The sequence below is a fragment of the Mercenaria mercenaria genome, chromosome 11, assembly GCF_021730395.1.
Source record: "Mercenaria mercenaria strain notata chromosome 11, MADL_Memer_1, whole genome shotgun sequence".
NCBI classification, from domain to species: domain Eukaryota; kingdom Metazoa; phylum Mollusca; class Bivalvia; order Venerida; family Veneridae; genus Mercenaria; species Mercenaria mercenaria.
In genome coordinates, this window is record NC_069371.1 from 23,405,274 (window position 1) to 23,415,954 (window position 10,681).

Below are 10,681 nucleotides of genomic sequence, written 5' to 3' on the forward strand. Positions count from 1 at the left end.
CACATAATTGGTCAAAATGGGATGCATATCGTTCACTGATACAAGCTTATAATCAATCGCACCTCATTATACGGTAGCAGGGTACACTTCGACTTTTGGCCCCCGTCAATATTTATTATAATTAGAACTTCGTGATTTTGGATGTCTGTAAATTAAGGTGAGAGATAATGATTAACACGTTCCATTTGCAGTTGACAGTTTCCATACTGTCAAGTTATGTCAAAAACATGCCAATTTGGTATACAAATTGTTTTATCATGACATTTTGGAATAATGTTTTCTTTACTTTTACAACATTGTTAAGCGGTATTATCAATTTGCCATAAAAATGCAGTGACTTAACCATTAAAATCGAGACTGTTGCTACTTCAATCAGAGTTCTAATGTATGTACGTATCCAAGGAATTCGTTACTTTCTTCTTAGACAAGAATAATCATCAACTTTTATACAATGTTCCTCGCAACAAATACTATAAAGTTTATGGTATATCCCATCCAGATAGCGTAATTTCGCTAAGGCATTCTGAGAAATGAGTATATTTGCAGTGCAACGTCCTCCTCTTAACGAAATTTCGCTAAGAGCGAATTGGATTTAAACCCTTGGAATAAAGTGTAAATAGCACACGTTCGCTAGTTAGGGGATATTTGTATGTTAAAAAAATTCGCTTACTCTAACACATGAAAAGCGGATCGGACAAGTATAACATTTTGAATGAGGAAATTATTTTCAAGTTTGAGAATAGCGTAATTCCGCTAAAACGCTGCAAAAAAAAGTTAGCCTCACGTCATCCTTGAAAGAAAATTAATTGATAGGGAATCCTTGGAGTTATTTAGTGTTTACTTTCTTGCGTTAAAATTGCCATTCAATTTCTGTTGGTTTTTTTTCCAGTTAATTCTTCGTTTGGTCACATCGCAGAAATTTAGTTCATGTGGCGATTTTTCAGCTTTTTTTGGTGGAGTAAGACTTCGCGTGCCCCTCTCTGCTTTTCAACAGTTATATCACGCCGAATGCTTTTCAGTGGTACAGGTCTACACTTGAATTGTGGATAAATTTAAATTATTAAATGAAAGTGTCTGTTTATTACAAATTTACTTCAGCAGCGACAAAATGTACATGATAACTACATGAATATAAAGATTTCGCAGCTTGGTATAAACACGTACCAGTATATAGATATCGCTTGAAATGAGTTTGCCAATACGGGGTAAGATATGACAAATTAAGGGCCATAACTCAGTGAAAATTATAGGCACTGGCCAGTCATGTAAAGCTTGGTAAAAGCGGGCCCATTAAAATATAAAGTATTATAAAACTCTGATCACAAGACAATGAATTGGTGTGAATCTGCATTGCTGTTTCACATGATATGCACATTTAAACTTTGTGACATACAGACAGACAGACGGACAGGACAACATTTATATGTCAGTCACTGCGCTAATGCTGGATAAAACTTCTAGTGTACTTTTACATATACTTTCAAACCTGTCTATAAAGACGAGCCTAGGTAGAGCCGAAATGTGGTCTTTATTTGGAGGTGTCACAGGCTAAATAAATGTTAAAACTGGAAACAAAACATGTGGTCTTTAGAGTCAGGTGGCCTCTGTTCAGAGGTGGTCTTTAACACAGGTTTGCCTGTATCTCTTTGTAAGGTTATGCTAACTTGCACTACAAAAAACATCCGTTGTATATAAAGAAAGAACAACATTTTGATTAAAAGCTCAAACTATATTTCATGTAAATTGCTTTTACACTCAATCACAATTTTTCTTCAAATACGAGCCATATTCCGGACTTACTAGGACCCATCTTCATGAAATCTCACTTTATACATTTCACCTGAAAAAATAATGCTGTTTTATTGTAAAATATAAAGAATGAAGATAAAATGACAACCCGTGTTTGTTTGTTTGTTTGTTTGTGTTTGTGTTTGTGTATAAACCACTTTTTTCAACAATAACTATGTTAAACAAAACGGCGTTGGTTTTCTCCGTAAATGATAAGCACATTCTTTACAAGAAACAATTTTAAAATAGTCATGAAAGTATTAGTTTAATATAGTACAGCCTGGACAGAATCGGCATGATTATAGGAAGTATGATCTATCAATCGTGCTGACCAAGCTTAATTGAAAAAAAATCTTAGTAGTTTCCTATGGAAAATATGACACGATTAACAAATATTCTAGATATATTTTTGTAGGGATAATACACGTTTTCTTTGTGTATTAACGTCTGCAGAAGACCGCGGGATTGTTTGTGACCGAGACCGAAGGTCGAAGTCACAAACATATCCCAAGGGCTTCTGCAGACGTTAATACACAAAACAAACGTGTATTGTCGCTATTCTCGCACAAAAATATTTCACGACGATTAATGTATTGTTTTCATATGTGATGACTTGACGATTCCGGTACATTTTTATTTACCATTCCTATAGGTAGAGACCACCAATTATTTTCCCATAGACTTACATTGTAACATTATGGCGTGTACGGCCTTCCATACATCGAAACATGTATATCTAATTACAAGTTTTTCAAGAACTATCTTAGTTCTACCAAAATATCGGACGAAAAACATATGAATAGTGATACTTTATTTAAGTAATTTTCGTGTGAATGAGATGACCCCCTGTTTACATCATTGACATGGCGGGAGAAATTCGTTTGATAAAACTTTTTTTCAATACACATAAAATGTAGCAAATTTTGTCAAAATGTATAATAAAATACTGTAAATGCAGTGAAAAAATATCAATTTTGAAAAAAAAATCACTTCCTGGGTTTGTTTACATGACTGACCAATCAGAACGCACAGACGTTTACGACAGATTTGTGGCCATTTACATTACCTGTGATGGCTTCCGACGAAAGTCAGGTTTTAGCTCTATTATAGGTTAGAGACCACCAATTATTTTCCCATAGACTTACATTGTAACATTATGGCGTGTACGGCCTTCCATACATCGAAACATGTATATCTAATTACAAGTTTTTCAAGAACTATCTTAGTTCTACCAAAATATCGGACGAAAAACATATGAATAGTGATACTTTATTTAAGTAATTTTCGTGTGAATGAGATGACCCCCTGTTTACATCATTGACATGGCGGGAGAAATTCACAATTTTCAATACACATAAAATGTAGCAAATTTTGTCAAAATGTATAATAAAATACTGTAAATGCTCTGAAAAAAATATCAATTTTGAAAAAAAAATCACTTCCTGGGTTTGTTTACATGACTGACCAATCAGAACGCACAGACGTTACCTTATTCCCAGGTATACGCTTACCTCATTCCCAGTAAGTTCCCTGTACTTTTTTGAATTGGTGGTCTCTGACCTATAGATGAATGTTTCGTATCACGTTTTCCAATTTTACAGTGATACTGTGAAACACGATCCAATACCAAATGTCTTACAAAGTTTCATCAAGAAATGTTCAGTTTTAAGAAAGATATGGACAGTTTACTGAGGTCACCCCCTGTCGATTTATATGCCCAGACTCAGTCCCTGTCGTCGTCAGATTGCATTTTTTCGTGAAAATTTCAGTTATCTGCATTTGATTTGACTTGGAAGTTGAAATACGATTCATTCCGTAAAAAGTAGAAATAAGGTCTAATAATTTTGATCATTCTCTAACATTACAGAGATAAAAATGATCCTTTTTGGCCCAAAAGCTCAGATAAAAATGGACACACCTGTTAAAAAAAGAGGCCACAATTTAATAAAAGATCAAATTTCACGCTTATTTTTGCACGAAAACGTCTTTCTACATCATTTACGACAGATCTGTGGCCATTTACATTACCTGTGATGGCTTCCGACGAAAGTCAGGTTTTAGCTCTATTAGTGTTGTTCTTGGAAACGGTAAACATGTTTTAAATATCCGTATCCAGGGCACGGAAATAAACAACACTATCAAAAGCACATCCTTAAGGTTTTTAAGCGATTTTTTTTATCTCTCATCGTTACATACATAAAATTACCAATAATTGTTCACATCAGTTCACAGTTTGGTGGACTCGATCACAATTTCAAGAAAAATTACTTTACATTCGAGTTATATTGAGTACGGACATGCAGTTGGAGTACGGATGAGTACGAACGTACTGTCAAGTTTCCAAGCTGTTTATATAAATTCTTCGAGAAATTAGATAAAAACATACCGACTGATACTTAACAAAATCATAAATATAATATCTATAAACGAACAATAGCACAATTTACACGCGATACTTATTTATTCACAGTCATTTACAATAACTGAACAGACGCTTTGTACAGGGAGTGAACTCTAAGAGAAGCTAGTGCGTACATTGATGGGGACAGTACGTTTGGGGCTGGAAACAGATACAGTTAAACATACTATGGATTACATTGTAATCTATAATGCTACAGGAAGAGGTTGTTCTGGAAGAAACAAGACGCAGATGTCAAATATCAGTGTGCGCAAAAATACATACATATATCCCTGGCAAAGCATTTCAAAAATAAAAATCATGTATTAACAGCACGTGAATTGCCTTGTTTGCACACGATTTTTCTCCCGTTTATACATGGGCGGATCCAGCGAAAAAAGTAGTTTTTATGCAAGAATGTAATAAAATATCGGTGAAATATCATTTTCTCGGTACGGATTTACTTTACGTTACGTTACGTTACATTTAGAGAGAATATGTGTTAAGCAGCAAGTTAGCCCAGTCGGTAGAGCACTCTCTCTGTGTAATGGAAAGGTCCAAAGTTCGAGTCCCTAACTGAACGCATACTTTTTGACAATTTGCTCAGAAAGTGGGTCTTTAGCATGCTTGCTTGGACAGTCTTGCAACGTTTGCATTATTGTGTACTTTTGGAATTCGAGGACGAATTTACAATTTGTTTGCGTGGAGGGGGGGGGGGGGGGGGGGGGGGGGGGGGGGTGTCGAGGTACGGACTTGGTCACGTTAAAGAGAGTATGTGTCAGGCAGCCGGTCAGCTCAGGTTCGAGACCCGGGCAGACTTCACATTTCTGTCATCCTAAATTTATTACAGCATTTTTTATTAAAAAATGCGGACATTTCACAGATTCAAGCAATAAGAAATGAATTAATGCAATAACAATTACCAGCCTTTCTTAACTTCCAAAATACTCTCAGCGCTGTACCATTTCCTGAACTGCGGACTCTTTATTTATCGATAAGGCCTCCACTTCATCCCCATCACTGAATGTCTGTAAATACATTTATGTAACATTTGTTCTAAGGTTACTATTAACAACTAAAAGATATAGTTTCCGATCTATATAGAGCTGCAGGAGACAGATTTCACATTTTCGAACCCTACTGTCTTTTATCAAATTACTCCGATGAACATATACCCCTCTCACCTTGGGATCGAACGGACTACCCTGCTTATCCTGAATCTGCGCTCTACCTACGGAACAAGGCCAGGTAACTGCAAAACATTTAGATCAAGTTATAAGACGGACGGGGGTGGGGGCGGTTAGCGGAAACAGTATCCATATTACATATCACTAATTAATGTTGCATTAATGTTTACAATTTTGATCACCTCTTATTTTTTCTGCCTTTATAAGCTCTCCATAATTAAAACCAGATATTACAACAAGGAATGCATCAAACATAATGTCCATTCCCAATAAGCGTACCTAATCCTGTTATCGAAATTACATTGAAAAACAAATTAACTACTTATTTCAAGGTGAATTAAGATAAGAAATATCTTATTTAAAAGAAAATTATATTAAAAGTATCTGGCATTTGAATTCGCTTAAAAGTTGTAGTAAGTTCATTGTGAGTTGTTAGATTTTAATTCAACATTCTAGTCATTCTTTTTTTTTTTCTTTTCTTTCAATTTCTAACATAAATTAACCTCTACTTTTTTAACTTGTTTTATCCCTTTAAACTGCTTTCATTATCCTCTCGTATCTAGACAAATCTAATCAAATGTTCATACAATATCATTATGAATTAGGGTTTCATGATATTGAAATATATGTTGTAACAAGTTGTAATAATGTAATAGAATCAACTATCGTTATATCCATACCTTTAAATTTTTTCATTAATATTCCTGCGATCAACTAGTACACACATTTTGTTTCCATTGACGTCAATATCCCATGATGTGTATCCTAGTTCTTGGTTTAGTTGTTCGTACTCTAAAAACAATATAAAAATACACACTATACACGTATGAAAATCAGCACTTCTTAGGAGTGCATATATAAACATACCGATATTTTAAATACTGACGTTTTCGTTAAATTTACATGCATTGCTAAACAAATATTAAGTATGTCAGTTGTGCTATAGAATTTTCTTTGAATTATCAAAAAAAAAAAAAAGGTCTTATGTCATATGGTGCACTTCTACTAATTAAATACTCTAAAAAGAAATGTAAATTTCACTCATGAGAATTTGAAAATACAGTCTAACCTGTTTAAGTGGTCTTTATTGACAGGTAAAATACATTTTGTCAGAAAAGCAAAAAAAAAAAAAAAAAAAATGTAAATTTAGTGAAAATCTGTTTACACGCCGAGGTACAAACTTAAAGTATTATGTAATTATATAATCTTTGTCCAAACATTCCAACTATTTAAAAAATAAATAAATAAAGATATATAACATATTTTACGTACTTTCAAGGGTTTCACTTCACTTGCTTTAAATGAGTACATATCTACCAAGTTACTTTCTGTTTCTGAATCCAGACGTTCCTGAAAGAAAGAAAAAAAGTAAAAAAAAAACGCGCAACCTTTTAAAAAATAAACGGAAAACAGACATTGGCGCAAAATTTCCTATTTGAACAAATGCAGCCATGCAGAATAATCAATTAAATGTCTACAAAGTGGCGGGCCGGGAAAAAAGAATTCGATAGTCTCTTCTGTAATTTTTCATTTTTAGATTTTTTTTTCAAACAGAAACTTGACTAGGAAAGTTTAAAAATGAGATTAACTTATATGTGAAGTTCTACATATATGAAATACGGTTGAAAACGGCAAAAAAACTCAAACAAATATACATTGCAGACTGCAAATAACAAATTTGAAAAATACGTATTTCGCAGAAAAAATAATTGACCATGTAATATTAAATAATTTTCAGACTCAAGTAAAAATGTGTGGGAAACGCACTGGCTGATTTATGCACTGGAAATGAAGTTAGGTCTTTTTGTGATAAGTATTAATAATTTGTGTATTTAGTAAAGTAATCGCTTCAGGTATAATTGTTCAAAACCAGAAATAAAAAAAATGTAAGAAGTGAGAATTAGTAAGTTTCAGAACTACTAAATTTACTCATTAAACACATGTCATAAAAATCTGTAGAAAATGAAATATTTGTAAACTTTTCTAAAAAAAATGCAATGAAACAGAATCAATATACTTCTCCATCAATCCATTAGCATATCCTAGGGCATGACAATCATAACTGAACTTCAACACTTAAGCCTCAGAAAAGTTCTTCTTGCTTCGTTTCTGATTTTGAAAACCTAGACAACATAATATACAGTATTGTCAAACTTCTCTACAGAATACATGTATTAATTATAGTGGTACAATGGACTTACATTACAGGGAAATTCTAGAATACTGAATAAATAAATATGTCCTAATACCTGTTCAACAAAAATTAAATTGATTTGCTTTTATACTAACCAGATTTGAATGACGTTAATTCACAGTTGCACGACACAAAATAAAACGAATTTTAGTGTAATACAATAACATTTCAAACTCCAAATATTTTAGAAAAATTACATTAATTTTTAACATTTTTATATCTCACCTTGTATCCAAATTATTTCAATTCACACTATTACGTTGAAGTTTGAGTGCGCGTTACTTATTTCCATTAATCCATATAAGTGTGTAACTTTGATCCTAAATTATCGCCGGAAGCAGGCTGTAAATTTCAAGATATTGACCAAAGAAGCAACGGTATTGTCAACCTTGCCGTGTTTCCCAGGTTTGTGTACATAAATACTCTTTAATTGACATGATTTATGACCGGTTAGAACTCACTTTGTCCCAGGACGGCTAAAATGTAGCTACTCCTATAGACTGGCTCCCGGGAGCATGTTTGTTCTTATTTACATATATATGTTTATTCATTAAGAGGGAAGTAATTCCAGCAGTTTGTTTCTACATTGACATTTTTTTATTGCCCCTGGCTCCAAACATAGGTATGGTTCAGCCATCAGATAAAATTGTGCTATTTTAGAGGCTTAAGATTGTCTTACTTTGCTTGCAGTATTTATATAAAAAATAACCATGTAGCCAGGGAGCCAGGCTACTACTCATACTAAAATGTCTGAAACTTTCAATTTCTCACAGAATTTCTGATCAGAGCGCGAAGTTATGGGATCCTGGAAAACCTGGGATGGGATCATGGGATGGGCTCGTGGGATGGGATGGGATGGGATGGGCTCAAGGACATGGGCTGAACCCATTTGACCCCAAAACTTTCTCAGATTCTCACAGGTTTCTTAAGGTGAAACAGTTCTCTACAGAATAAATGATACTCCTGGGAATTCATGCCATGGTGCCAATACGGATCTGGCCGAGAGTAACAAAAGGAGATAATGTTTTCTTGGCAAATAACAGTAACTGTTATTACATTTTCCTATTATTGTTATCATTATTATTCTTAATAAGTTCTCTTGATCCAGTCAGTAGTACACTAAATAAAACAGTAATAATCTTAAAGTAATAAATTAAATGATGAAAAATAAAAAACACGCAGAATATCATTCTTGCATACATATTTATAAATGATATATAAATGAAATAACAATAGACTTACGTAGTAAAAAATATATCTGAATATAAAAATAATAAACAATTTGTAATAATGATGTTAGAATTATATATATGTCGCAGGGAGAAAAATGACGAATTCAGCAGTTGACTTCTAACCCGAGTCAGAGAATGAACCTACACTGAGTTTCTGTAATAGTAATTTATTAGGAAATAAAAATCATTTTTGAGAGAAAATACGACGATGGAAATAATTCAATTCTCGGAACAAAAGAGGTTACTGAAAATAAAAAGTAAACATTAATTAACAAATTTCAATATAAAAAGATTATAAAAATGAATGTAGATATATCAGACATATTACATGTATAATATACGAAAAAGGGGATTCTCTAACATTTGTCAATTTTGAATTTATTGAATATAGATAAAATAAATAAATTTTGATGTTAACATTCACACAAAGTGAACAATAAATGAATATATTTTGTTCCAAATAATTACTTTTTTTTTTTTGCTTTACTTATGATAAAAAATACTGTCCATTAATTCTTTATTACTTGCATCGGAACCGTAGAAGTACATTCTAACAAGGAAGAGGACTAAGTATTTGTATTTTTTTATTCATTTCACTTCTTGGCAGTGAATATACTCACTCTGGGAATTGTAATTACAGGTTGTGTCCCTGTTATCCTTAGCTGACCTCTTAATTGATCAGTTGAACTTTTAATTAATGTTCCTTACTGTATATTTCTTTGACATTGGGCCCACGATCCCATGACCTTCAGCCCAGCCCATCCCATCCCATGAGCCCATCCCACGAGCCCATCCCAGGTTTTCCAGGCTGCCCGAAGTTATAACAACATGGAATTCCAGAGAGTTACAGATAGCATCTGTAGATTGGCTTAAATAGCCCTATCATATTACCAGCACCCTTCTCCATGGTCAGCTTTTGACATTGAGATGAACATTAGGTCAGTTTATTTGTTAATGTGTTTCATTGCACGAGAATAACAGATTGCTCCAGGAAAAAGTACATTTGATGTATTACTTAAAATGTATTTTGAATGAAATGCTAAGGAAATTTAACACACTTGAAATTTAAGTATAGCATTTGAATCAATGAAAGTTAAGCAGTCCATTTTGGAGTTATAGTAATAGATAGTTTAAAGGTCATGTAATGATCACAAGTAGCATTTATTTTTAACAAGAAATTAATCTTTCCGACGAAATCGGCGGAGAAAATAATTGTAGTGTTGTTTTTTAAGTTGAAATTATACAACAGAAATATAGCATAGTAATTTTGTTCAATGATATTGCAAAAAAAGAGAGAGAAATGTCTTCTATTTACTGTTTTCCGTGTAGAAACAACTAAAATGTCACACAAAAAATATTGTAACATGTGTTAGAGTAAAGTAGTTTAAAAAAAACTAAAATGTATCAACAAAAACTAATCTTTTGTAAGTTATTAATAAGTGTTACTGGACCTTTAAAAATGAAAACAACCATGTCACGATAATATGAAAACAAAGCACTGCCTCAATCGGGAATCGATCGGACTTCAACTCACCTCGTAACATTTGAAAAGAACTGTCTGATGATGGCAAGGACCGTGGTACACAATTTTCAAGTCGATAGTAAATGTCTCATTCGGTATATCGCATGTTACCGTAGAGGGGTCGATTTCGATTTTCGTAGTTTCGCCCAGGATCGGTTCTCTATCAACTTAAAGGAAGAATTTAAAATAAAAAACAACACTGCCCATATTTGTAATAATGAGCAAGACATTGCGGTTCAGACAAGTTATGTGGACACGTATTCGGCACAAGGAAAGAAGCGTATTCTTCCAAAAAAGTCCATTTTCAGACGCTCTGTGCACGCGCCGGAAGTACACATTTTTTAATTCGATAGACTTAGT

The 10,681-nt window shown here is 33.3% G+C and overlaps 1 long non-coding RNA gene across 2 annotated transcripts; it reads right to left on the reverse strand.

Annotated features, from left to right (window-relative positions):
- Nucleotides 1–1,754: 1,754 nt before the first annotated feature.
- Nucleotides 1,755–10,469, reverse strand: LOC123565666 (uncharacterized). Of its 2 annotated transcripts, XR_008366303.1 has the most exons (6): nucleotides 10,334–10,469; nucleotides 7,391–7,496; nucleotides 6,646–6,723; nucleotides 6,054–6,165; nucleotides 5,110–5,214; nucleotides 1,755–1,840 (listed from the first exon to the last, which is right to left on the reverse strand). It is a non-coding gene; the product is annotated as an uncharacterized LOC123565666 (long non-coding RNA). The 2 variants fall into 2 exon arrangements; XR_008366302.1 differs by lacking the exons at nucleotides 7,391–7,496; nucleotides 10,334–10,469 and having other exon boundaries at nucleotides 6,646–7,227.
- Nucleotides 10,470–10,681: the final 212 nt, after the last annotated feature.